The sequence below is a fragment of the Pelecanus crispus genome, chromosome 5, assembly GCF_030463565.1.
Source record: "Pelecanus crispus isolate bPelCri1 chromosome 5, bPelCri1.pri, whole genome shotgun sequence".
In the NCBI taxonomy this organism is placed as follows: Eukaryota; Metazoa; Chordata; class Aves; order Pelecaniformes; family Pelecanidae; genus Pelecanus; species Pelecanus crispus.
Window position 1 is genome coordinate 1591361 of NC_134647.1, and position 26586 is coordinate 1617946.

The window sequence follows — 26586 nt, forward strand, 5'->3', positions numbered from 1 at the left end:
ATCTGCTCGCAGATCCATCGGTGCCAGGCTGAGATCCAAGCTTCAAAAAGTTAGCAGGGAAGAAGAAATATGACTAAGAGGCACAACACTGCCCTTCCTCTTCTTCCACTGCCTCCCAGCGTGGAGAAAAGTCCTCCTCCTGAGCACCCAGACTTGGCCATCCCAGTGACCCATCTGACCTTGGAAATCAGAGGGAAATAATGATTGCAGATTGCTGGAGGCTTCTAGAAGAAATCCTGCTGCTTCTTTTTTTATTATTTTTTAAATGGTATCTGTAGCAATCTGTAAATAGAATTACCCTGCCATTTTATCCTAGTATAGCAAACTGGAGATACGACATTTGGTTTTCAGGAAGCTAAATCTAGCTCTGCAAACACATCCTCTGCTTAGCTGGCAGGAATGCCTTTAAGTCAGGAGAAAATTAAAGGAAACGTTGGAAGCCACAAGAAAAACCATAGCACTGTAGCGAGTGGGAGCGGGGGATGGCTATGCGCCTGGTGACATAGAGCCAGAAAAATAAAATTTTATTACACTTTATGTTACTGCTAATGGGATCAAAGTTTTTGTTGTGCATAGTGACTTCTACTGCTATTAGGTTTGCGCGTATCACAAGACATAAAGCTCAGTGTTCTGTTTTATCTCTTAGGACAAAAATATGAACCCAGGGGTTTTTTTTTGGACTGAACGCCGCTCCCACCACCCGCGAAGGCGCCTCACCTGAGCTGGCACACCTGCAGGAGCATACCCTGAGACCAAGCAACCCTACCCCCTTCCCACAGCCTCAGACAGGACAGTATTTTATATCTACATATATAGATATATATTTTATATACTTTGTGAGGCGTTTTCACCTGGCCACCATGGGTTTCTGTTCTGTTTACTAAAAGTGAAGTGGGAGCAATCACATACCCAATGGATTTAGAAAAAAAGTGCAACTTTTAGAAAAATGGTAATTAGAATGAGTACTTAGAATCATAGAATCATAGAATCATTTAGGTTGGAAAAGCCCTTTAAGATCATCCAGTCCAACCATTAACCTACACTACCAAGTCTACTCTAAACCAATCAAGGGCAGACCAGACTGAACCATGTCCCCAAGTGCCACCTCTGCCCGTTTTTTGAACCCCTCCAGGGATGGGGACTCCCCCACCTCTCTGGGCAGCCTGTTCCAATGCTTGACCACCCTTTCCATAAAGAAATTTTTCCTAATTTCCAACCTAAATCTCCCCTGGCGCAGCTTAAGCCCATTTCCTCTCGTCCTATTGTTAACTACATTCTTCCATCTGTGGCCTTTACCCCGTAGCTGTTCATCACCCGTACCCTTGCCGCGAAAGCCCAGCCCTTTCCCCCTCTGCTCCTTCAGACCTGACTTCCGAGGGGGACCTCATTAGGGGACGAATGCATCTGATAATGCATGCAAATGGCGGGAGCCGCACTTGGAATTGGGTCTACGGTGCCTGGGAAGCAGATGGCTGGTTAACGTCCGTGACCTACGCTTTGGACAACAAATTGCTTAAAATGCAAATCTCTCCGTACAGAACAGTTGATAATTGTCGACCTTGCTGCACCGCAGGGTTTGCTGAGGGGGTTGGAGCCGCACCTCCGATGTGATCCCATGGGAACACTGCCGGGGCGGCCACCCCGGCCACAGCAACGCTGCTCTGCAGAGAGCTGACTGCTGTGGGGAAATGACTTGCACGGCTTTTCCTTTGCGTTGGCAACACTAAATAAAAAAAAGAATTGAGCTTTACTGTAAAAGGTGTGCTACCAAAATGCCATGGGGGGTGTAGCAAGGGGCGTGGGGGAAACGCGGGGGTCAGCAACACTGCCAGGGCTCGGGGAAGGGGACAAACACACAGGACCAGCCAGCACCTGCATCCGCATCCCCATCCGCATCCGCAAGCGATCCCATGGCCGATGCTGCATGCCCAGGGCAACGCCGGGGCATGGGACCCGCTGCCTGCCGGGTTAGGCTCTCCCATCGCCACCAGCCGCCGTGCTATTTGCACCCCCCAATCGACCACCTACCAAACCTGCTGCTGCTCCTTTCACAGGAGGAGCTTTATACCTGCTTAATATAAAAAAATGTAGCAGCTGAATCTCAGGAAGGCCAGCTTCACATTTTGTTGTAACCCTTTATAAGCTCACCTGAGAGACAAACATTTGCAGGCATATAATTTTCCTTTGAAATCAATTTCTCTTATTCACTAACAAACCCGAGGCTGCAAATTATTTAATAGCCTCTTGGGGTGAACAGCAGCGACTAATACGCTTGTCATTATAGGGAATACCTGTCACGCTAAGCAGACGATGCTAAGAGGTGCTAACATGCTCTGATAAGCCCTTGGAAAAGAAAACAATTCTCAGGTTTTCTTCCAGCTCTGCTGCGTTTCCCAGCTCTTCCTTCCCTTTCCGTTTTCTCAGACTCCCAGCTATAAGCTCTGCGATGCCTTGCTGCTGTTGCACGCTTCGAGCAGCCACAGCTCACAGCAGCCCCGGCTGTAGCCAGCTCCTTTGTATTATTACGGCAGTAACCACGGCGCCGCAGAGGCACCTGATGACCGGAGCCATTATCCACATCCTTGCGCAGAATGAGCAGCAGCTCTTTGCAAGCATCCCAACGCACAGCCCGTGCTCGCTCTTTTGGGAGAATTAAAGCTGGCAATGGTGCTTGGGAGAGGCACGGGACTCGGGGCTGCCAGCCAGAAGAGCGAAAGAGTGTGCATCCCGCGCCGGGAGCAGCTCATTGTGCGCAGGGCATCCAGAAGCTGTTACCCGCTTCCCACAGCATGGGTAAAACCAACCACAGCCGAGGCAGCTCCATACACGCAGCAGCGGCGTGGCGGGGGAAATGCATCGCCCACAGCTCGGCTCTCCCCTTACTCGCACCATGAGCTGCGCCTTCAACAGGCTGCCTGGGCAGGAAAGCACCAAACCGAAAAGAGAATCATAGAATCACTGAGGTTGGAAAAGACCTTTAAGATCATCCAGTCCAACCATTAACCCAACGCTACCAAGTCCACCACTAAACCAGTTCAGGGGAGAGCCATAATTAATTGCATGTTGCCTGGCTTGGTGGTTGATTCTTTTTTAATGAAAGTAAAACTAGGGATCATTAAGGTTGGAAAGGACCTCCAAGATCATCAGTCCAACCATCAACCCAACACCCCCATGCCCACTAAACCATGTCCCCAAGTGCCACCTCTGCCCGTTTTTTGAACCCCTCCAGGGATGGGGACTCCCCCACCTCTCAGCAGGTATTTCCATGTTTTCCTATAGAAAAAGCCGGAGCACCTGGGTGTGACCCACCACCCACAGCCCTTTATGATGACTACCTCAGGATTATTTTCCATTAATTCACGCCCAGATAAATATAGGCCTCCTATTTTAAGGCAGATGTAGTTTCTTCCTGACCTTTAACAAATAAGATGCATAAAGCAGCAGGAGGCCGGCAGCCGTGCGGGGCCATGCCAAGCACGCTGTGGTGGGCACGGCCTCGCGCCCAACAGCCTCTGACAGATCAGGCCATTACTATCAGGCCATACGTTTTCCTCTCCTTCTGTTGGTATGAAAGGTTTTTCGGGTCTTTTGTGCCTTTTTTTTTTTTTCCCTAAGAAGTTATGCATCAGCAGTGTACGCAGCCAGCAGATCCTTCGATGCCTTCATCATGTTAACGGACCTGTTAAAATTTTACCAAGTTGTCTATATTATTAATATTCATTTGCACTATAAATTTTAAACTCTCGTTTGGAAGCAAACACGCTGTATGCAGTGCATATAATGAAAAAGCCATCCATTTGTCAAAGTAAAAGGTTTCGATGTGTTTTGTTCATCACCCCTAGCCCACGTTCCCATCACAAAGCGCTCTCCAGAGCTGTTAACGGCCGGTGATTGCCACGCACGTTAGCAAAGCTCTGCCTGCATGCAAATCGCAACAACACACCTGAAAAAGAGCTACGCTCATGCCTATATTCCAGCATAAAACCCAAAGCAAATGCCCAATAAAACCCCTCTCTATTATTTCAAAAACAGATGTTGCAAAACCATCGTTCAGTATGTCCAAGGGAAGAGGTCTTCATCCAGAAGCACTGCTCCAAAGGGGGCAAGCAACGCTATTTTGTCTGAACACCCCGTACTTTCACAAACCCCACTCCTGCATATTTGGGACCACCCCTGTCCAGATCATCTCTCGCTGTTTCCAGGAATTATATTCCTTCTGCAGAAACCAGGAGCTGACTCTGTTTTCAAAGTATTATGAATAATGAGCTTAAAGGAAGGCAAGGGCAAAGTTTTGGGACTCCTCACGGGCAGAGGCTGAAATGGTGTTAGAGAGAGTTTTAGTATTAGACATTATTAGAAATGTTGCTACTAATTAAATTCAGTCATTTACACCCACCCGTAGTGATCTGGCATCCCTCTGCAGAGTCTGGCACATAATGCCACAGTCCGTAACACAGGAAAATCCCAGACGTGCATATTTAGGAAAATTTTCCATTAACTTCCTTAAATAATGTACAGCAGAACAGCTCTGGAGGATGAGCACGGGCTAAACCGATGTCATTCTTCCCTCAAGTTTGATATGAGACTATCTTTTTAAAAAAAAAAAAAGTAATCATGCCTTCTTTCAGCATTCACTCTATCTGAAGCAAGTGCTATACTGGAGAAAAATGCATCTATCTGTCATATCATAAGTTGCTAATTACAAGTTGTTATTTCTAATGAGGCAGAACTCTTGGGTTCAGAGCCCTAGCCGAGCTGAAAAAGGGGATGCAGTTATCCGACCCTCAGCCAAGCAGCAGACTATTTAAGCTTTTATTTTTCTCTGTCTCTGGCTACGGCAGGTTCGGACTGAATATTCAGTTTCCAGGAAACACCAGCGAGAAGTGGGGTTGTGCAAACACTCAGACACAGCCGACAGGGAGCGGAGCTCGCAGCGTGCTCGCTCGAGACACACGTAATGCAGAGGTTTGGTGCCGTCAGGATGATGCTGGGGTCCGAATCCCCCAGCATCTGAAATGCTAATAATCCAGTTAATGATCCTGATTGCTTCTCGCTTTGCTAGAGGGTAAGGCCAGTTCCCCAGGAGGGCGAAGGCATCCCAAAGGACAACGGCTGTTGCCACCACAGCCACCCAAAACCCAACATCATCTCGCCTCGCCCGAAATCCCGTCCCGTGTACGCTGGCCGTGATGTCCCCATCGCTGCGGGCATCTGGCACAGCTGCCTGTGGGCAACCAAGCCGCCCTGCGTCACGAGCCGGGCTGGCCCCGTAAGCCTGGGCTCAGTTACAGCCATGGCTGCGGTCAGCGCCGGCTTGAGGCAGATCAGACGCGTCCTAAAGCACCCCGGTACGCGGTCCCTCCTGAAGCGGCCGGAGAACGGCCAAAATACAAAGCACCCTACCGCTGCGACTCGCTGTCAGCACAGCTGAGAGCTGCCTCCCCGAATTAATAAGGGGGCAGATGGAGGACAAAAAAAAAATCTGTAAATAAGCGCTTTGACTAATTCCACCCTATAATAACCCTCAAATTATTTCTAAATTTCTAAAGTACCCAGATGGAGCTGGCTGTATTCAGGCAATTTCTAGAACTCGTAATACGCTGCCTTCAAAAAAAAAAAAAATCACAGGCGTGCTGTTATTTATATGGCCCTCTTACATTTTATTACAGAAGCTGGCTGATAGTTGGCAAATCATAGATCGCTAATAAGCTTTTAACAGCCCCCCCGTGAAAGTCTTCAGAAGCAGTTTAGGCATACGAAGGTTATATGGCTCTTTTCTCTCTCCAAGGCAATGCCAGCAACTTCACCTTAAATCTTTTTGTGTTTCTGGGCTGCAATTTGCTGGCCAAGGGCTGGGCGCAGGGGCACCAGGAGGTGTCCTTCTTAACAGGGAAACATGGAAAAGTTAATCTTAACCAGTCGGGGAAAGAGATAATTATTTTGGCATTACGACGACTCAAGAGCGCATGGTCCCAATGGCACCAAAAAGGGCATCTTGGCATCCCACCCGCCAGGACTGGCGAGAAGAGAAATCCTCCAGCAGAAGTTACTGGCAAAAATCCACAAATACGGTTACGTTTCATCAGATTTTTTTTTCCTTTTTTCTTAGTAAGAGCTAGGGCGCTGCATGTTAAAACGCCTGGACCTGAGCCGGGTCCAAGAAGCTGGCTGTGCAGCCGGGTGGCTCGTCCCTTCGCACGCCTTACCGCGCGTTTCGGGGGGTGTTCACCTCCCTTAAACCTGCAGTTTATCTGTAAAGCCTCAAAAATACGTGCAAAATTAATCGGCCAGCAATGTTAAATCAATTACTAAGAATTAAGCTAATTGACAACTGCAACCTAAGGCCCGTGAAGGCAAGAGTCAAACTTGATGTGAGACTTGATATAAAATACACCACGTTCATCCTGCACTTTTGCAGGACAAAGGGAAGATTTAACGCTGTAGAAAAAAAAGAGTTGCATGATTTCCACAGCCTTCTCTCCTCTTCCAGGACTGTAGAGAAGATACGGGAAGAGAAGCTGGGTTTATCACATTTAGCTCAGTAACAGCGTGATACCCAGATGTTAACATCTGGCCCCTGCGCCACCCTGCATCTGAAACGCCAGTAGATGCCTGAGGTCCGCGAGAAGCCAGAAAATGGGCGCCCGAAATGGGAGGTCAGGACCAAAACTCAGAGTGAAGGATGCTCTCAAGCCTCTCCTCTCAATGCTCGTTGTCACATTATTTTTTAATGTAAGTTAAAATGACGAGCTGTACTAGGCACGGCTGAGAATCGTCCAGCCTGATGGGAGGGCTTCGACGCAGACAGCGTGGTGTCTAAACTCTAACACTTCCCATCTATTTGGAAAGAACAGCTATTTTTAGCATTAGCATTTCCCCATCATAATTTCAGGGGGTATTTTTTTATTAAACTGATGATAGTTCGAAGCGCAATAAAACTTTCTGTCAATTTGGGGTTGTCAGCCTCTGCCACTGTCTGCTTTAGCGCGCTGGTACTTTTGCAGCCTGATTTTCTTTAGTGGAAGGGAGATGGGCAGCCACATTGCCATCTACGCACTTAATGCTTCTGATTAAAGTAATGTTTCACTAAAAAAACCTTTGTGTTAAATTGAAAGAAAATACGGTGTTTCCTGAAATGCGAAAGACAGAAAGAGTCTTAAAGGTAACAACTGTAAAAAGATGCTCTGCGAATTCATGGAAATAAAAGTATGTGAATCCCAAGCCCTGCTTGAGGCTGCTGGGGGATGTTTCAGGGGGCGGGATGCAGGCAAGGACATCGCCAAGGACATCACAGCCCCAGCCCTCTCCCAAGCCAGAGGAGAGGGGTAGAGGGAGATGAGCGCACTGCTAAGAAGAAGAAAATAGTTCAGATTTTGGTAGTTGTGGATAATCTGAGTTCTTCCTTTCTGTAATGAGTGAACAGATACGCTGCCCATTTTGTTCTTTAAACTTATCTCTGGTTTCTTATGTCATGACAGAGATAGGTCCTGGGAGGAGATACAAAGCAAAGCAGCAGACCCACGGATCAGCGCCGCAAGAGCCGCGTCCCTTTTTCATAGCAGAAAGAAAAAGTGGGAAAAACCGTGGAGAGCCTGCCGTTGCCCACGAGCCTGTGGTACCAGCGGAGGAGACACGGGAGCGGAGGTCCACGCGTGTGCTCGGGCACCCACTCAGCACCCACACCGCCGGGACAGACTGCGGGTGACGAGGAATTCAGGGTGTCCAACGTACGGTGGGGCAGGGTGAAGCGGCCAACTCAAGCGAGAGCATCGTTTCCCTTGACATTCCAACCTGCAGCAGGCCCTTCTAGAACACTTAATGCTTAATCGCCATTTATTACTGAGATCTAGAAATCGCCCCAACAACAGGAGGTCAGAGATTAAACAAATTAAGCATGTATGCAAAAGGGAACCGAGGGAGCAGAGCAAACCAAGGAACGCAACGCACGCGTTTATGCCAGAGTCAGACATCAGTCTTATGCTAAACATTTTAATTTCTCATCGCACTGAATAGCAAACCCAGGCTTCTGCTCTGCTACTCAATTTAGACACGTTGTTTATGCTCCGGCACTATAAATACCTCCTGGTTTATTCAGGCTGTGCTGTTCTCCCAGGAGCTATCTTGACACTTAAAAAATAGCGGTGACAGCCAAGGTATTTTTCTTATCAGCCGGTCCTCTTCTCAGGGCAATTTTTAATCGCTCATACAGACATAGTTTTCTGACATCTTGCAGACAGCTCATCTTGATGCTTACCAGGACCACAGCTACCCGTCATTAGCACAAATTACAGCAGGTTTTGAAAATGTCATAAAACCAGGATGTAAAAGCAAGGCACCACTGCACATGCTAACGCTGTTTCCCCTGCAAAGGAATGCAACAGGCTACTGTCAGGTGAGCTCACCTCCCCTCTTTTGTGCTAGCCACTTACCAAAAAAAAGGGGAAAAAATAAAAGCAGGGCAGCCTTCAGTGCTGCCCTTCTGTGCTCAGCCCGCAGACGTCTGCCGCAGTATTTTCCATTCTTTTGAAAAAACAGAGCCAGAAGCGCAGTTATCTGAACAAAACTGCCTAACGCACACTCAATGCAGTGACAGAAATGCATACTATCTGAGAATCTGGCCTGGTATTTTTATTATCTCTTTTTTTTGTTAACCAAAACCCCCATATTATTCTGAAAGACTGATCCGTTCCCTTCTACCTACGTGCAGGAGTGCGTCAGGGCTGATTTCAGCCCCTTCAGCTCCTTCCTTTGAGCAGATTTTTTTTGCGGAGCCATCTGCCACATTCCCGTTTTTGCATCATTTCCCTCCTACTGGGATGTTATTGAATAAGCAGCAGCAGCACCAAAATGGAAGTATTTAATTCCCCGCTCCATGCAGCTCTCTGCTGGGATGCATCGAGAGCGTTGTCGGCATCGGGTGCGGGCAGGAGGAAGGGGCAGGAGGAAAGGGGAAGAGGGAGGGGAGGGGATGGTAGCGGGGAGAGGCAACGCACCTGTTTTCACTGGATGGGGATATTTACGGGATGCTCATACCCAGAGCTGGCAATGCTTATGGAGTGGGACTCTGACGTAAAATAGAGCTGCCCACCCATGCCCTGACAAAGTGCAGCGGATGCTCTCCAGAGCTCCCCTCCAGCCTCGAGTATTCCGTAATTTTTACTGATAACACGGTCCTATGATAACTTTCCTCATGCTAACAGCCGGCAGTATTTTCAAAACCTTGGAGCAGTCCGAGAAGGTTCACCACCGGCAGCAAAGCCCTCCCACCCTGGGGAGCCGAGCAGTGCCGGGACGGCCGGGATGCCCTCGTCCAGCTCAGCCCCAGCCCGGGCACCGCACGCCGCATCAACGCCTGCAATTCTGCACAGATGTGGACACGTCGCAACCGGCAAGGGGACACATCTTCGATAATCCAGTAACTCTTCCCAGATCTGGGTCCCCCAAGTTATTTAAAGGTGTTTTGTTCAGCATTAGTCTATGCGTTACTTGTATCACAGCAGAAATAATTTCTAAACATAAAAATCATAGAATCATAGAATCATGGAAACATTTAGGTTGGAAAAGCCCTTTAAGATCATCCAGTCCAACCATTAACCTACACTACCAAGTCCACACTAAACCAGTCAAGGGCAGACCAGACTGAACCATGTCCCCAAGCGCCACCTCTGCCCGTTTTTTGAACCCCTCCAGGGATGGGGACTCCCCCACCTCTCTGGGCAGCCTGGTCCAATGCTTGACCACTCTTTCCGTGAAGAAATGTTTCTTAATATCCAACCTAAACCTCCCCTGGCGCAGCTTGAGCCCATTTCCTCTCGTCCTATCGCTGTTCCTTGGGAGCAGAGCCCAGCACCCCCTCCCTGCCCCCTCCTGCCAGGAGCTGCAGAGCGATGAGGTCTCCCCTCAGCCTCCTCTTCTCCAGGCTGAACACCCCCAGCTCCCTCAGCCGCTCCCCACCAGCCCTGTGCTCCACACCCTGCCCCAGCTCCGCTGCCCTGCTCTGGACACGCTCCAGCACCCCAATGTCCTCCTTGTAGTGAGGGGCCCAAAACTGGACACAGCATTCCAGGTGCGGCCTCCCCAGCGCCGAGCACAGGGGCACAATCACCTCCCTGCTCCTGCTGGCCACACCATTCCTGACACAAGCCAGGATGCTGTTGGCCTTCTTGGCCACCTGGGCACACTGCTGGCTCATGTTCAGCCGCTGTCGACCAACACCCCCAGCTCCTTTTCGGCCAGGCAGCTTCCCAGCCACTCTCCCCCCAGCCTGCAGCGTTGCATGGGGTTGTTGTGACCCAAGTGCAGGACCCGGCACTTGGCCGTGTTGAACCTCACACAGTTGGCCTGGGCCCATGGGTCCAGCCTGGCCAGGTCCCTCTGCAGGGCCATCCCACCCTCCAGCAGATCGACACTCCCACCCAGCTTGGTGTCATCTGCAAACTTACTGAGGGTGCACTCGATCCCCTCATCCAGATCATCGATAAAGACATTAAACAAGGCTGGCCCCAAAACAGAGCCCTGGGGAACATCGCTCGTGACCAGCCGCCAACTGCACTTAACTCCATTCGCCACTACTCTCTGGGCTCGGCCACCCAACCAGTTTTTTACCCAGCAAAGACTACTCCTGTCCAAGCCATGAGCTGCCAGCTTCCCAAGGAGAATATTGTGGGAGACGGTGTCAAAAATGAACACTTACCATGAAATGCACATTTCAACATAAGGCGATGCTGGAACTTCCCCACCGCGATGAGCATTTTCCTCGGCTGTAAGGAAAGGCAGTGCCCCCGGGACCCCGCCGCACCCCAGCTCCCGCAGCGCCGGCGGCAGCAGCACCGTGCCAGGTCCCACACGGCAAAGTCCCGTCGTCACCGGGCTCAGGACCCATCTGCCGCGGGTGCTGCAGAATTAGGGCCTAATTCAGTGGGGTTTTGCTGCAGAGGAGAGCAGCTGTGGAAGCTCGTCCTGCTCCTCCGCGCCCCGAGCGGTGGCTGGAGAAGCATCGCGGCTGCTGCGGCAGCAGCCGCGAGCACGGGCATGCCAGAGGGCAGGGATGAAATCGCCACTCTTCTTATTTCATGCCTGCTCCGTCAACAGCAAGCTTCAATTTTAAAAGCAAGAAGTTCTCAATGAGCCTTAATTAATCTCAACATAACTTTCTTCCCTTGTTTAGTATCAGAAGTGATTTCCCGCAGCCTCCAAGCTGCCTGAATCCCCTCCTCTCCTTGACTGCTTACAGAAAAGCCCGGGGTAGCTGCCTCTGTGCCGGATTTCTCTTCAAATCACACCTACAGTTCTTCAGTAAGCATTAAAAAGCTGGGTTCTGCAATTAACGGAGTTTTGGCTCCAAAGCGCAGCCAAAAATGCAGCGTTTTCATTTGTCGCACAACGCAACGGTCCATTGGGGATGCTGGGGAAGAGGCACGGGAAGAAAGGGTCGTTTTGTTAAACCAGCAGAAAATTGTTTGGGGTCAGAGGATGCCTCTGGAACATACGGCTAGAGTGAAACACGAGAGAAGTCTGCCAATCGGTCATTTAGAAAAGGGGGGGAAAAAAGAAAAAAAGACATTTAAAATAAATTATCCTCTTCAAATGAGAACATTTTAATTCTGAGGCAAGAAACACAAACCCAAACCCCAACCCTTCCCTTTGAATACACGATTTCCTCAGCAGCCCTATGCTTCTCCACACACCCACCCAGCCATATGCCGCTGAGCACCAAAATAGAGCGCTTTAATCTTCAGGGCTTTGGCAGGCCTTAAAAAAAAAAAAAAACCTGAAGAAGTATTTCATGTTAGAGACTGCCTTGCTGGGATGGAAAAACTATTTCTCTTCATATCGAAAAGTACCATTTGCCGGTGCTATACAATATGGCCACACGGTCGTTGCATTTTTGGGCTCCAAGCTATGGGAGCGTCTCCCAGTTTCTGCCTGCAGAGAGAGGAGGGAGCACGGCAGCGGCGGCAGCTTTAGAGCAACCTGCTGCAGCACCGGCTCCTCCTTCCCAGCTTCCCTGCCTGCAGCCACGGTACGGGAAAAGGCGCTCAGGGGATGCCTGGGAGACTTACTTAAATACACCATAAACCTGGCAGCCAATTTCTAAGCTGAAAATAATGTGCCATTTGGCATGAACTGTATCAATAGAAGGATGAAATGCAACACGGAGCTGTGTTTGGAAATAAACTTTCCTTATTTAGTGTTGTTGGTCTAGCATATGTATTAATTTGTTGAATATCTTTGCAACACTAAACGTTTTGAGGCAATCGATTCATCCCCAGAACTGCTTCGAAGAAACCTGCTCCTGGTCCGTGGCCGCTCCAAACAGAAAATTGAAGATGAGACACCCCATACAGACCGTGAGCCTCCCGTGAAAGGGGGAAAAACTCATTTACTGTCCTCTCTTGGGGTACCAGTGTTTAAATATGGTGATCACCGACTGCCCTAGTACTCCTGTGTAGCCCAAAGGTATCTCAGGGCTAGATCCAAGGGTGATGGAGGTATTTGGCCACTGGAAACCAGGGGATGGCCCCAAAATAGAGGGGAGATGCGGGACAAATGACCTCCTGCTTTGGGAAAGGGGCTGCCTGCAGCAAACCCACAGCAAACGCCAGGAGAAGGGGACTGCCTAACGCTGGCCACCCTAACAACCCCAAACCACCACCTCCTGCTTTGAGGGAATATTCTGTTCCTTTCTGCTACACAGATAACTTCTGACGCTGTGTTTAAACCAGCTTTTCTAGCTACAGCTCCTTCACCTGCATCTACCCTCTGCACGAGTACCTGTCTTGCACTTGAAATGCTCGTAGTTCCCAGCTCCATCACCAGCATCTCCCAGCCTGGTACAGCTTCTGTCATGTATTTAAGATCAATGCACCGTGCTTAACACAAGATCCCTTGAACTAAACATAGCATTTGCCGCACCGTCTTCAGTTTTAGCTGACAAACATTTCTTGCAAACACGTCAGGCACACAGAATTTCCTAGGGAAGAGATGCATCAGTTTTGTCAGCGCTGGGGGAAATGACTGTCAGGATGGGCTTTGGGCTGTAAAAGCCTCCTCAGGACACCAGGCACAGCTTGCTGCACCACATATATACACATACATACCATATATATCTTTAGAAGACAAGTTATGCTCTTCAGCATAGTGCTGAATGCCCCTTGGCAGGAGAGTGGCCTCACAGGTTGCTACAGGGACCCAAGCACCAGCATCAATGATCTGTACTGCTCTGTAGTGTCAAGAATTACACTTAAATTACAGCAAAGCCACAAGAGCCATGGTATTTGTACAGCTTTTCAGAAGCCATCCGCGAGAAGAGCATCCGTGCGAAGGCTGGGAGAAACGGGATGCTTTGCCAGGAGAAGCCAACGCCCAGCCAGGTGCCCACCCAAAATACGCAGTTTTAAATAGTGCTCTTAGTGCCGGCAGCTCCCACAGAAAATAAACACAGCTGCATGAATACGAGTGGAAAACCAGGCAGTAAGTCCTTGCAAATACACAGTTCTTCATTAGGCTTTCATTCCTGGCAGCAATTTCAGGTTTTCATGACAATTCTATATCTATATAGGTCCAGAAATGCTTCTGAGGTTTCAAAATAACCACGAACTTTAGAAAGGGGAGCACCTTAAAAATGAGGATTTTCTCATCTTTATGCAGTAATTTGTTGATGGTGTTGCAGGTAGCTCCTGGAATATGTATGAGCGTACCCATCTAACCAACAGCTATTTACATTTTGGGAGGTAATGAACGTTCATTCCGGGTTTCTCTCCCTCCCTGGTGTGTTGTACACGCCTCACTACAGGCTCGGTACAAGCTTGAACAAATCTGCTGTGCTCGCTTTGATCAGGACATTGCACTTTTTGGTTTAAGTCAGATGCTACATCTCTCAGCCGCTAGCGAGGAGGCAAAACAATGTTCTCACTTGTACTCTCAGTGCAAAACCCTCTGCCTAGGTGTGAGTCCCAAATACCGGCACACACCACTGCGTGCCTTTGTTACCAGCTCTGCAGACTCTGCTCAGCCTCACCAGCTGGGAAGGCTGCTAAAATATAAACCTGAAACGGCAATATTTTTTAAGGATGTTTTTTAGCATTAATTAACAGGAATGCAATTGCTTTAATTTTCCTAAGAGCCATGACTGAGCCCCAGGCACCCGGCAGGTCATAACTGGGTTTTGTTCTTCCCATCTGAGCAGTCCCTGGCCACAAAGAGCAGTGAAATAAGTTGCCCATTACCTTGGGTTTTCAGCCTTTGCAGATGGGGCTTGCTCAGCAGTGCACTACCACGCTGGTACCTGTCCCAGGACAGTCTCTAAGCCCTGGCCTGATGACTCTTATCTTTAAGGCAGAGAAGATGGAAGACAGAAGATGTTTTTGTTGGAAAAACCACTGGACTGGTTCACTTCCCCTTACCCCTTAGAAGAAAGCGTGTAGAGCTTTGTAGCTGCTGCCACATAGATGCTGGCTACACGAAGCCATCCAAGGACAGTCTCTAAGCCCTGGCCTGATGACTCTTATCTTTAAGGCAGAGAAGATAGAAGACAAAAGATGCTCTTCTTGGAAAAACCACGGGACTGGTTCACTTCCCCCTTACCTTAGAGGAAAGCGCGCGGAGCTTTGGAGCTGCTATCACATAGATGCCGGCTACATGAAGCCATGCAACATGCTTTCTTAATAACAAAACCAATTTTAAAATGGACCGAGCACAGAAAGATTCACACCCTCTTGCCTCTGATGCCTGTGGCACAGCTTTGGCAGCCTCAGGTGCAAGCCCCAGAGAAGAGCTCGGGTGGGCAACGGTGGGCTGAGCCCTCCAGCTGGTGAGTGGTGTCAGCATTCGCCCTTCACCCATGCAAAGGTGCTCTGCGACTTCAGCCCCGGGCTCCTCCTTACAAACACGGCACCCCGCCACCCCTTCTAGCGAAGGACGCGGTGGTGGGAGCGTTAATCCAGCAAGCGAGCAGGAGGCCACTACAGGGTATGGATGGTCCTGGCCCAGGGTCCTTGCCGGAGCCAGTGAAGAGCATCCCGTTTCCATGTGCAACTGGTCCTAGAAGATGAACGTTATTTCTTGCTTGAGGTATTTTATCCTGGTGGCTTGGAGGTAGGCTCAGACTGGAGCTCTTGACACGTGAGCAGCTTTAAGACAAAAAAAGAAGCTAAAGGGATAGCTCGCCTTCAGTGTTCCTGCCCAGAGGTGCCCTGGTCTGTCCTTCTCCATCCCCTCCCACCCTGGCCGTCCCACCCTCTGCATGGAGGTCGCTGGAGGACCCATCCATAACCCCTTCCCGTGGGACCGTGGGAGTGCGCAGGCCTTGTGCCGCGCTCCGGAAAGGTGAGTTTTCCCTTGGGAAAGAGCTGTCAACTTCGCCGTCGTCCTGGAGAAGCCGCGGTGGAAGTTGGCTGGTGTTGGGGTGAAGGACCTGAAGAGGTACAGGGACCACCTGGCAGCTGCTTTCTTCTCTTTGAACTAATGTACTGGGTCAACGTCTCAATGGTACGTGTAGAGAAGATGTAAAGAAGCCTTACCACTTGTAACCGATAAACATTGGGGCTTTCCACAAATCTGAGATGTGAAAATGAGCCGGCCCAAATCTAAGGTCTCCCCTTCCTATGCGGTGAGCAGAGCATCTTCCCATTACCTCCCCAACTTACCGAGCTCTTACGCTGCTAAACTTAGGCTTCCCTCTGGACAAACGTCTAAAAAAAGGTCTTCATGCATTCAGTAATTTTGTGTTGGTTTTTTTTTTCCCCTTGGTAATATATTTGACTGATCTCTACAGATTATACAGGTGCATTCATATCACCAGGTGCACAACATTTCAGAGCTGTTCCTTCATTTGTGGCGTCACCAAGCCTCTCCCGTATTAAAATAAAAATAAAAATCCCAAAATAAAACAGGACCAACATTTCCTGATGCAAAGGCAGGAAAGGAAGATAAGGCTCAGAGTTATTGAATGCTGCTTTCTTCATATGGCCCCATCTTCCATTACAGTTTATATAAAGCATCAAGAAGATAATATAGCAGAAGATAATTTCCTGTGGCGTGCACAGGAGTGAGACTATTACAGCAGTCAGCAAAGGTTAATTAGTGACTATATATATTGCAATGTGATGTCATGCAGCGTACTTGTTATTTCCATGTGCACCCCAGGAGAATAAATAATCCACAACTCAAAGCTGTATGGTACAAATAGCCATATGCCTATGAGGTGTTTCTAATTATATATACAAACCCTCTTCCTTGCATTCGAGTTGCACTGATATTAACTCTCACCGGGCTAGTTTAAAATCATAGAATCATAGAATCATCGAATCGTTTAGGTTGGAAAAGCCCTTTAAGATCATCCAGTCCAACCATAACCTACACTACCAAGTCTACTCTAAACCAATCAAGGGTAGACTAGACTAAAATCCTGTATGTCTGGGCCCTTTTTGACATTTTGGGGAAAATCATGCCTTTTCTTTCTGAAAATTTCAAAAAGGGAGTCACTATTTTTGACATCTCCCTGTGAATTTTGTGCGGTATTCTTCTTCACTTCCAATCCTAAATGTCAGTGTACTGCTTTTGTTCTGCGAAAAGACCTGTTGGGCCATGGAATCATAGAATCCTAGAATCGTTTAGGTTGGAAAAGACCTTTAAGATCATCCAGTCCAACCATTAACCTGACACTGCCAAGTCTACTCTAAACCAATCAAGGGTAGACTAGACTAAACCATATCCCAAAGTGCCACATCTGCCCGAAGTGCCCCCGTACCTTCCTACAGGATGAGGCAGAAGGAGTTAACATGAAGTGTTGAGATGTTTAGACAGCAATGATCACGAAAGGCCTGTTCAAATTCAAGAGCAGCATTCATCAGTTCCCATCACTTGTTTTAGGCTAAATGTGAAAAATAAAAATCCAAGAAAGTATTGAGAAAGCCTCTGATGAACACATAAAATCTAGCAAGCACTTCAGAGCTAAACAGTTTTCCCAACTCAAAGATTTGCTAATTACTTCCCAAAATATGCTGGTGGAACTGGTCGAACCCTCGGGGCTGGGCACGCACCATGCCGCCCAGGGGAGCTGGCACATTGGCTTTGTCCACGGCTGCCGGAGAGACCCGCGTGGGCAAGGGCGAGACGGCGAGATGGAGATGGAGGGCAAGAGGTGGAGATGGACGGGCAAGAGAGATGGAGAAGGAGGAGGAGGAGGAGGAGAGGCTGACGGAAAGTACTCAGTTCGCCAACAAGTGCTCTGAAAAAACACCACCGCCACAAAGCACCCTATGGAAGAACACTCCTCCTTCTCCACCCACCCCAATTTCTCTCTTGTGTGACACCGTTGTATTCAGAAATTCAACACAGCAGGCGCAAACGCTGCCAGGACCGCGTGAATTATCATTCTCTGCCACGGAAAAGTCATGTAAAGGCGTCGCAGAGTCTTCTTTTGAGAAATACAGCTTTTTAACTCACTGATGGACTCTGGCCCTCTTATAATTTGGCACTCTTTGTGCCAAATCATAAACACGCTACTTCCACGTCCAAGCAGGGCCCCGCAACCTCGTGCCAGCACCGTGGCATCGGGTCTTCTTCCCCTTTCCTCAGCACTTATGAGCATTTCTAGCTGCTGCAATTTTTCACCAGAGCCCGTTTGATACGGGCAGTTTTGCAGGGCATTGATTATCCCCTCCCCAGCCATTGCTTTTCAATGCAGCAGCAGAAATGCTAAGCTGAAATTAATTAGATTTCCAGTGCAGACATTACAATAAAGGATGATGTAAATATTCTGAATTCCTAGGGAAAAAAAGGGCGAGTTACAACAAAACGCAAGCCTCTCTCCTCCTACTTCAAACTCCATGTGCTGGAGCCGGTGAAGATGGGCAGCTCACTTCGTTTTTGAAGGTGGGGGACCTGCTGCTAAGCTCTTCACAGCTAATTCCTCCTACACAGCCCGACGGGCGGTGCCTGTGCTCCCGGCGTGCACAGGAGCGGGGCAGAGGGAGTCGCCACGTACCTCCCTTCCTTAGCAAGCAAAGGGACTCAGCACTTTCACGGCAAAATTCAGTGATTCTTGTAAAAAACAACACCGGAAAGAAATTAATACAACCATGCAATAAATACACCATTCATCAGAGTAATTTAAAGCTAAGCGAACCAAGAAAAAGGTTGCCACTTTGGTCGTCTGGCATCATGCACGTAATCAAACTGCAATTGCCTTTTTGGCTAAATGCCACAGCTAGGGAACACGGCATTAGCCTCCGACTCGAGAAGCTGATTTTATAATCCCAGACTTTTTTCACATCTTTAGTTCAAAAGGCGTCGGGCGGAGGGAAGGAAAGAGCGCAACGCACACGCCAGCTGCTTCCAACCTGGGACCACACTCTGAGGACTAATCAAGGTTTCACTTGGGGAAAAGATAAATCCGTATTTACCTGTATTTTAGGGTTTATGCTTGGTAGAGGCTGAAGTGGAGGAAACTTAACTCTGTAGATCAACACTGCAAATAATTTTGCCCTTGACACAATTCTCCCCCCACCCCTCCAAAGCAAACAATCCCTTGCCACGCAGGTGGACTGCGATAGCAGCTGAGGTGTAGCTGTTAGCAGATCAATGTCCAATTTGCAGCTATGTTATTGTTAGGAAAACGTAACTTTCCAGGTTTAATAGAAAACACACAGTTTAATGAATAATCAGCGTCCTGAGAGAGAATGAAGCAAGTGGTATTTGCAGATCCTATTGCCATTTTTCACCACTTCTTCCTCCCTACTGCAATTTTTTCCTGTATTAAAGGGAAGCCACTTTTGAAACACAAATTGTAGCCAACAGAAGGAAAAAAGTGTGTTATTTCCAAGGATAAGCACAGACCGACACGCTCACTGGTGAATTGCAGAGGACAAACCTCCCCATGCTCAGATCTCGGAGGGTCTTTAATGAACCCAAGGAAGCAAGAGGGGCTTGGGGACGAAGGAGGGGAGTTTGAAGAGCCTGGAGATGACAACTGCATCCACATTCCGCTACCCATCGCTCCTCGCCGTAATACCGCCCGTGGCAGCAGTACGATGGCGCACGGCCGGACCCTTCTCCCAGACCCGCAGCATTACCCAGGCTGCTGGTGGTTGTCGGGTGCATCGAGCACATCCCTCCTGCACCGCCACGGGAAAGGGGTGCGCGGCCAAATCCCCCCTCCAGACCCAAAACCGCTCCAGCAGCCGCAAACTTGGCCCAGATTAATTGTTTTGTATTAGATAGCATCTTTCCCCTGGGGATTCTGACTCTTAATGACTGAGATACTCCACTACGGGTTTTTCTTGCAAATACACTGTACAAAAGAAAAATCAAAAAGCATTTTGTCAAAAAGCATTTAGTCTAGTCTACCCTTGATTGGCTTAGAGTAGACTTGGTAGTGTAGGTTAATGGTTGGACTGGATGATCTTAAAGGGCTTTTCCAACCTAAACGATTCTAGGATTCTATGATTTTATGATTCTAAGAGCCAAAGCACCTCCTGCCTCACGGGCTGCCCGGCGCCGGCACCAGCTGGCACGCTCCTTGGCACACCAAGAGTCAAATGCATAGATTCATAGAATGGTTTAGGTTGGAAAAGACCTTCAAGATCATCGAGGCCAAGGATTTAATCCAGACTGGACATAGCCAGTTATAGTTGTCGCATTAAAAATAATCAGAAACTATACTGACAGAGAACCCTGGGAAAATGATCCACAGTGAAATGCAGTGGCCACGTTAACTGCAGGCGTGAGTTGTGGTTAATGCGTGGAATGAATAAAATGGGATAAAAAGAAGGAAACTGAGAAAATTGTGCTCCCTCCGGGTTTCCCCTCTGCTGTCTCAGCACAGCCCCGAGGCTTCGCCGCCGGCTCTCTGCCAGCCACGCAGCAACACCTCCCCTCTGAACACCCCCAGCGTGCCGGCTCTTACGGCACCGATGCTGCTGCTTTTCACGCTCCCATGCGTCAGAGCACCCATCTCCACCGCGGAGGAGGAGGAGGAGAAGGTCCCATCGTGGGACACCACGCTCGGTGCCTGCCCCCGGCCAGCCAGCGCAGCTTGCAGCCGAACCCCCGGCGCTCACCCGACCCAGGTATGCCTCGTCGGGATTAAGCAGCGCGGTGCGGCAGAGAGCATGGAGAAGTGACAACGTCGTTTGGTGGGGAATGCATTAAATGGACGGAAAAAAAAAAATAAAAGAGCTTACAAGCTCCTGTATGCACAGCGTTGCGCACGTTTTGTTATAAAGGCACGGTCGCTTGCAGGTTTTCCCCACAAAGTCTGCATCTCAGCTTCTCGTATGTGAGAAGTGCACAATAAAAATGCCATTGTTCAAAGCTTCCACAGTTTTAAGCAGTAATGTTACACTTAACGTACTCAACTTTGTCATAACGATCTTACAGTTGGACTTGATCTTAAAGGTCTTTTCCTTGATTCTGTCATTCTATAAACGGGATGCTTGCATGGGGACAGCCTGAATTAACATTTGAATGGCAAATGTTGATTCAATGTGAATGGCAAATTCAAATTTGCAATTTGCCATTGTCAGCGGGCAGTCAGCACCGAGGGCAGAGCGCTCACCTTCCCTGCCGCTCTCTCCCGCAGGCGCCTCTGCAAAGCTGGGGTTGCACATCACGGCAGGACGACAGCTCCCTGGTCACTATTTGGTTTCTTGCAAAGCAAAAATAATAATAAAAAAGCAAGGCCAACTTCGTCACCTGAAAGCCAGGTGACGCCACAACAGGCTGTAGGCACAAGCGCTGCCAACACAGCTCCTGTCTGCAGCTTGGAGAGGGAAACCCCTGCTCTGCAAGAGCAAAGTTAGAGAAAATAAAGAGCAGAGCCCAAGGTGCAGACTGGTCTAGTGGAAAAGCTGACGTGGAGGTTTAGCTGCTGCGGACGCTGCTCGGCTGAGGAAGAAGGCGTTCTACAGCTAAGCTGGAGCGTGGCTGTCAGCGCTCCCCAGTTCCTCTCTCCCACCCGAAGGACTTTCATCTGCCATGTCAGGCTTCCTATGTACATTTAAAAATCCAGTTACATTTGCACCAATGCAAAGCGAAGGTGCTAACTTTAATAATTTTCTAAGACCAGTCCAGCTACATCTCAAAAATCCTTGGCTTCTGGCAGGAGCCGTGCACCGACGTGACCAGATACTCTCTAGAATGTATTTCTTCTCCTTTCCATTTGCAAAAAAATTAATAGTCCTTTTTTTTTCCTTCCCCCTTTTTTTTTTTTGTTTTTTTGTCTATTACTCACTTCTTGGTGCACTGAGGTATGAAAAACCATTTTATGCATTTTCAAGCGATTACCCTTCCCTCTCTGAAAGATGCAATGTTCCTGAGACCAGACAGACGGACAGGGTCTTCTGCTGCTGGGCTGCTGCTGCTTTTCTGTTGCAGCCCCTCATACAAAACCGGATGTATACGTGCACTTCAGGGACAGAATACGGCACTAAAGGTGAGCGTGAGCATCATTTTGCGTAGCACTGGAAAAGCCCAAGGGTCTGCTTCATCCCACCGTGCTGGGTTCACCACCTCGGTCTCCCACCCCTTCCTTCATTATCACCAGCAAACTAACTCACGTTAATATTTTGTTATAACTTTCTGGATAGCAGCCACCGCTGCTCATTTTATATATTTTTTTTTTTTTTTTTCCTAAACCCCACATGCCTATTATTTCCATTTACCTAGTTGGAGTCTAACAGGGGGAAGCCATCCACGCTGCAGGCAGCCATGCAGGAGGCGATGGCCACCCCAGCCCAGCTGCGCGGCGCCGAGCCTGCGTCATCTCAGCGCCTTCCAAAACCCCCGGCAAGTTCGCTTTTTAGTCCCCAAAAATCCAGGCATTCCAAACCACGCCCGGGCCAGTCCCACCGCCGTGTTCACAGGGAGCAGTCGCGGCAGCCGGAATAGCGTGATACGCTACCTGAAAGTCATTAATTATTTTGTTTGTGTTTACCGATGTTCTCAGGTTGATCTGTTCAACGCTAATGAGCCATTTACTCTCAATTAGAAGCCTCTCTCAGAACAGAGCTCTAATTCCAGCGGGTTTTGCTGATGAATTAATCACAACGTGAGCTCAGCCTTCTGCAGGAGCCTCTCCTCCCCTCGGAGCGAGGTCCCCTGAGCCACGGCACCTGGAGAATATTATTTGCCTTAATGCTACTGCTAGTGACACATTCGTATGGGTAATATATAGAATCATCGAATCATTTAGGTTGGAAAAGACCTTTAAGATCATCCAGTCCAACCATTAACCTACACTGCCAAGTCCACCACTAAACCAGTCAAGGGCAGAGTAGACTGAACCATGTCCCAGAGTGCCACGTCTGCCCATTTTTTGAACAATTCCAGGGATGGGGACTCCCCCACCTCTCTGGACAGCCTGTTCCAATGCTTGATGAATATACCCACAAATGCACTTAGTGTGGGAAGATGGGATGGTTTCACGGGTATCATGAATCAAGCAACATCTTGAGGCATGTTCGTCAGGCAGGTTTTAAACTCTTAAGCTCGTCCAGGTAACAAAAAAAAAAAAAAAAAATTAAAAATCCATTTTTTGTGGTGTATGAGGCACTTAGTATAAAGCATTATATGAATTTTCCACAGCTTTAAAAACCCGCCCAGGTCTGGCTGCTGAGCAGTACTGCGAGAAATAGCCACAAGCAGAGAAATCTTGCACTGCGCTGCCAGCTTGGAAAGAAATATTAAATATAAATCTGTGCTATTTCATCACGCAATATGAAGTCAGCAATGTTCCACTGTGGGAAATTTCATCCCCATTACCGCGTGCCGCGTGAATTTAAAGCATCTGCAGCATAATGAGGAAGACGGAAGGCGCTCCGGTGAAACACTGCGAATATGCTTAGCGCTACGGTTTGCGTCCCGCTAGATGATTGCGGCTAATATATGTGGAGCGTCACGCTACAGAATAAAAAGGCAGAAGAAGAATGAATAATTAATAGGGCTCTGAGGGGTAGTTTGGAAGATAGCTATATTTAGGGAGAGGCTCTAGCGTCTGCTTTCTATCCCGTACTTGCACTCTGGACCCGTGGTTGCTGCAGACGGAGCGAGCGCCCCGGCCGCCCCGCAAAGCGCCGTGCTGCCATGCATTGCCCCACCGCTGCTGTGAACACCTGGGGACTGAGCAATGTAAGCACAGCTTTGCAGACAACCATCTTTTAATAAGGTAAGGCCAAAGATGCTCTCCAGGCACTGAGGCGCGTATGAGCCAGAAGCGATGCCCCTTTATGCCGAAGCACCGCTCCTTGGCACAAAGCGCCAGGTACCTGGTCTGATGGCTGTACGGCAAGAGCCGGCTTGCGGGCACCCTGCTGCAAAAGGAGAACACCCAGGTAGCCCCAGAGGACACGGATAATCCCGATACTTCCCAGTGAAGTTTCCATACTGTAGACATCAGCATCTCCAAGAGCTGAAAATGTCATTCCGAGATGTAAAATACTTGGGAGCAAATTCTGTGTTACATGGAAGGTGACAAACTGGAGACAAGGAACTAAGAAGAAAAAAAAAAAAAAAACCAAAAAACCCTAATTATGGCACTGCAGGAGCTGGCTGGGAAGCAAAAACTGTGAGATACTCTTGGCTTGGTCACGTCATGACAGCATGCAAAGTAGGCGTACATGGGAAATATACATAGAATCATAGAACCATAGAATCGTTTAGGTTGGAAAAGACCTTTAAGATCATCCAGTCCAACCATTAACCTACACTGCCAAGTCCACCACTAAACCAATTAAGGGGAGAGTAGACTAAACCATGTCCCGAAGTGCATTGGAAAGGATTTAATAATTTAAACAAGACAGAAGGTTCAGCTACTTTGAGATTAAGGGAAAGGCAGATGAAATCTCTTCCAGAAAACTGCCAGCCCAGCCAAGGGGGCACCCAGCGGCACGACACTCGCTCCCACCCCTCGGGTGCCCCACGGACGTGGCGTAGCATCACCTTATTGCACCCTGCGGAGCGACAGCTGCGGGACCACTTTGAGTACTGAAGTGAGGGCAGGAAAACCAAAACCTCGAAGTATGCCCGCACTGGCTTTGCTGTTTTACTGCTATCGTAGCTTAGCATCTTTAAGGTGTCTCCAGAAACTCTTAACAGACTATTGAGAAACACGTCCCTGCCTCAACCCCAGCCTGGCTCTTTGACAGTTGCGTGAAATAAGGGAGGCAACCAATTCTGCTCAGCTTTCCACAAGGGCTTTGTCGTGACTGGAACTCATGTAAATATAAATAGTTCTGTAAGGGCAGAAAAGCATAAAAACTTCAAAGAGCAACTTGTTGGTGAACATGGATTGCTCAAGAATAATTCCTGTGCAATGCGTTACACAATTTGTTGGAAAAGATATGACAGTAATGCCCACCATGGGATGGAGATGCAAGCTTCTAGCTGCAGTTAGATATTAAAAACTCGTTTTAAGTATTTGCCCCTGTGGGCAACAGCAATTTAAATGGGAAATCCTGGGGGCAATGACTGCAACTTGCACATCACTGCAGAGTGAAAGCTACAGGAGGCTCTCCTTCCTATCCCTGCCCCGCGTCTTTTGGGACATCCTAACAAATCTCACATGCCCACACTTGTCAGGTTCCAAAATACTGAGAAAAGGGTCTTCACCTGTGTCGAGTGGTCCGGTACAGACAGAGGAGGAAAGCAACCCCTGTCACCTGCCCCGGCCAGACCCCCAGGACCTGCAGAACCAGCCCACCCTGCGACCCACGAGCTGAAAACATCAGCAGCCATGAAAATCCTCCTGGAATATTACGGCTTTAAATTTTTAAGACATAGAAAATCATTCTCAGAAAGCATTAGTGCCTCAGGTGCCAAAAGGCTGTTTCTATATTGCCTTGATAAGGTGTTCGTACAAGCAACAGAGGGGTTTCAGCTTTTCCTGAGCAAAGTCTCTCTACGTTGTTCTCCTGAAAAGACAGGAGGTGAAGAAAAAAGTTGTGTTTTCCCAGGTTTCCCAGTTGTGGTTTCCCAGAGGAAAGGCAGGCTACCATGAGAGAACAGAAAATTCATATCCAAATGACAACACCAATAGTACCACTCTGAAACACGATTTTCCATTAGGAGTAATGGTAGTAATATGCTTTGAACAATAAATCTCAATGCCAGAGCATTAGGAACACAGCAACCTGCGTGCTCTTCAAGCACCAAAATTGCACTCACTTAGGTTAAGAAAAATATTTTTGCAATTTAGTTTGTTATGCATTATTCCTCCCCAATCCTTTTGGTTTTAAATATTCTTCTAATTCTTTTCTCTTTCTTATGCCATTTCCTTCCTTCACCAGCAAAATACTTACTGGCACGTTCAAGCTCCAATCTGGCAGCAAAACTCCGAGGGAGGGAGGAATTCAGAGGATGGCACCAGCTACCAGCTAACTAGCGATTAACTGCTCCATGGCCCCAGGGCACCCTCAAACCACCCACTTCTTTGGATATTCTTTGCCTAAAGACACGGCAGTGACTGGGGAGAATTCAGTGGGGCATCCACCCCTCTGCTGCTGGTCAGACACAGCCAAAAAATTGGAGTTTTTGAAATGAATGCCTTCTCTGTCATATACTTAGCCACAGGCATAACAAAACGCCGAACAAAAAGTAGTTTACTTTTCACAAACCTTTTCTAACGTATCTTGTTATTTTTCAGTAATTGCTGAAATTTCTGTCGAGTTTTGTGCGGTTCCGTATTTCTCTGATAACTCACAAATACCTCTTTGCAAAGCACGTTAAGCATGACGAGGGGGTACAGAGGCAGAGCCTCTCGGGCTCGCCACGGCTGCACAGGCACTCTGCAGCTGGATTACCTCTGGACCGATTTTGGCCTCTTTACTGCTCCTTATCTCGGGTAATGATGCCTAAATTAGAGATCTTGCACTTCCAGTGCTGTTACAGCATTTATCACCGCAGCTGCGAACTTGGTGGAAACGTAGCTTTTAATGTGGGAACTAAAATTGCAGCTCCAGGAGCGAAGGTGAAAGGGGGATGACCGGCAGAAAGAGCCCAGGCGGTCGATGGGCTGGGAACACTGGTCTGCAGTTCTCCACGTGGAAAGGAAACCAAATTCAGCACCGAAAGCAGCACGTTATCGATTCACAGCTCTGTCTGGGCGTCATCTTCATTACCCTTGCACCTTCCTATATGCTGAGGTCATAATTTTAACGTTAAAGTTGTTCCAACTCCGGTCCCAAAAGCACTCCAAGAAGCCAAAATCAGCCAGAAACCCGCATCCGCCCTACGTTAAAAACACCGCAGAAGGGAGGGAGAGCGTCGTGGGTTTGCTGGAGAAGCCACTTTGCAATGCAAAACCGTGAAACGGCTAACAGCAATCGACAGAAGAAAGATTGAAAGACCTTAACACAACACAGCCTAGTCGGACATGGCAGCGTACACATGTCCTTAATCACAAACAATTAGTCACGCCGTGTCCTCGGTTATTTATGCAGGAGATGGGAGCGCTCAGCTTCGTCCTGAATTATCCTGCTGCAGACACAGATCAATATCTCAACCAGGAGCAGAGGAAATCGTGTTTGAAAAACTGTTGCTCCAAGAGGCCACTTCATTTTTACTACATTTATTTCTGCATTTCTGTGT

General features: G+C 48.4%; 1 protein-coding gene across 1 annotated transcript in view; it reads right to left on the reverse strand.

Moving 5' to 3' along the window:
* The window catches only part of KCNJ3 (potassium inwardly rectifying channel subfamily J member 3), a 62014-nt gene that overhangs the window by 1104 nt on the left and 34324 nt on the right, over positions 1-26586 (reverse strand). The window lies entirely within an intron of this gene.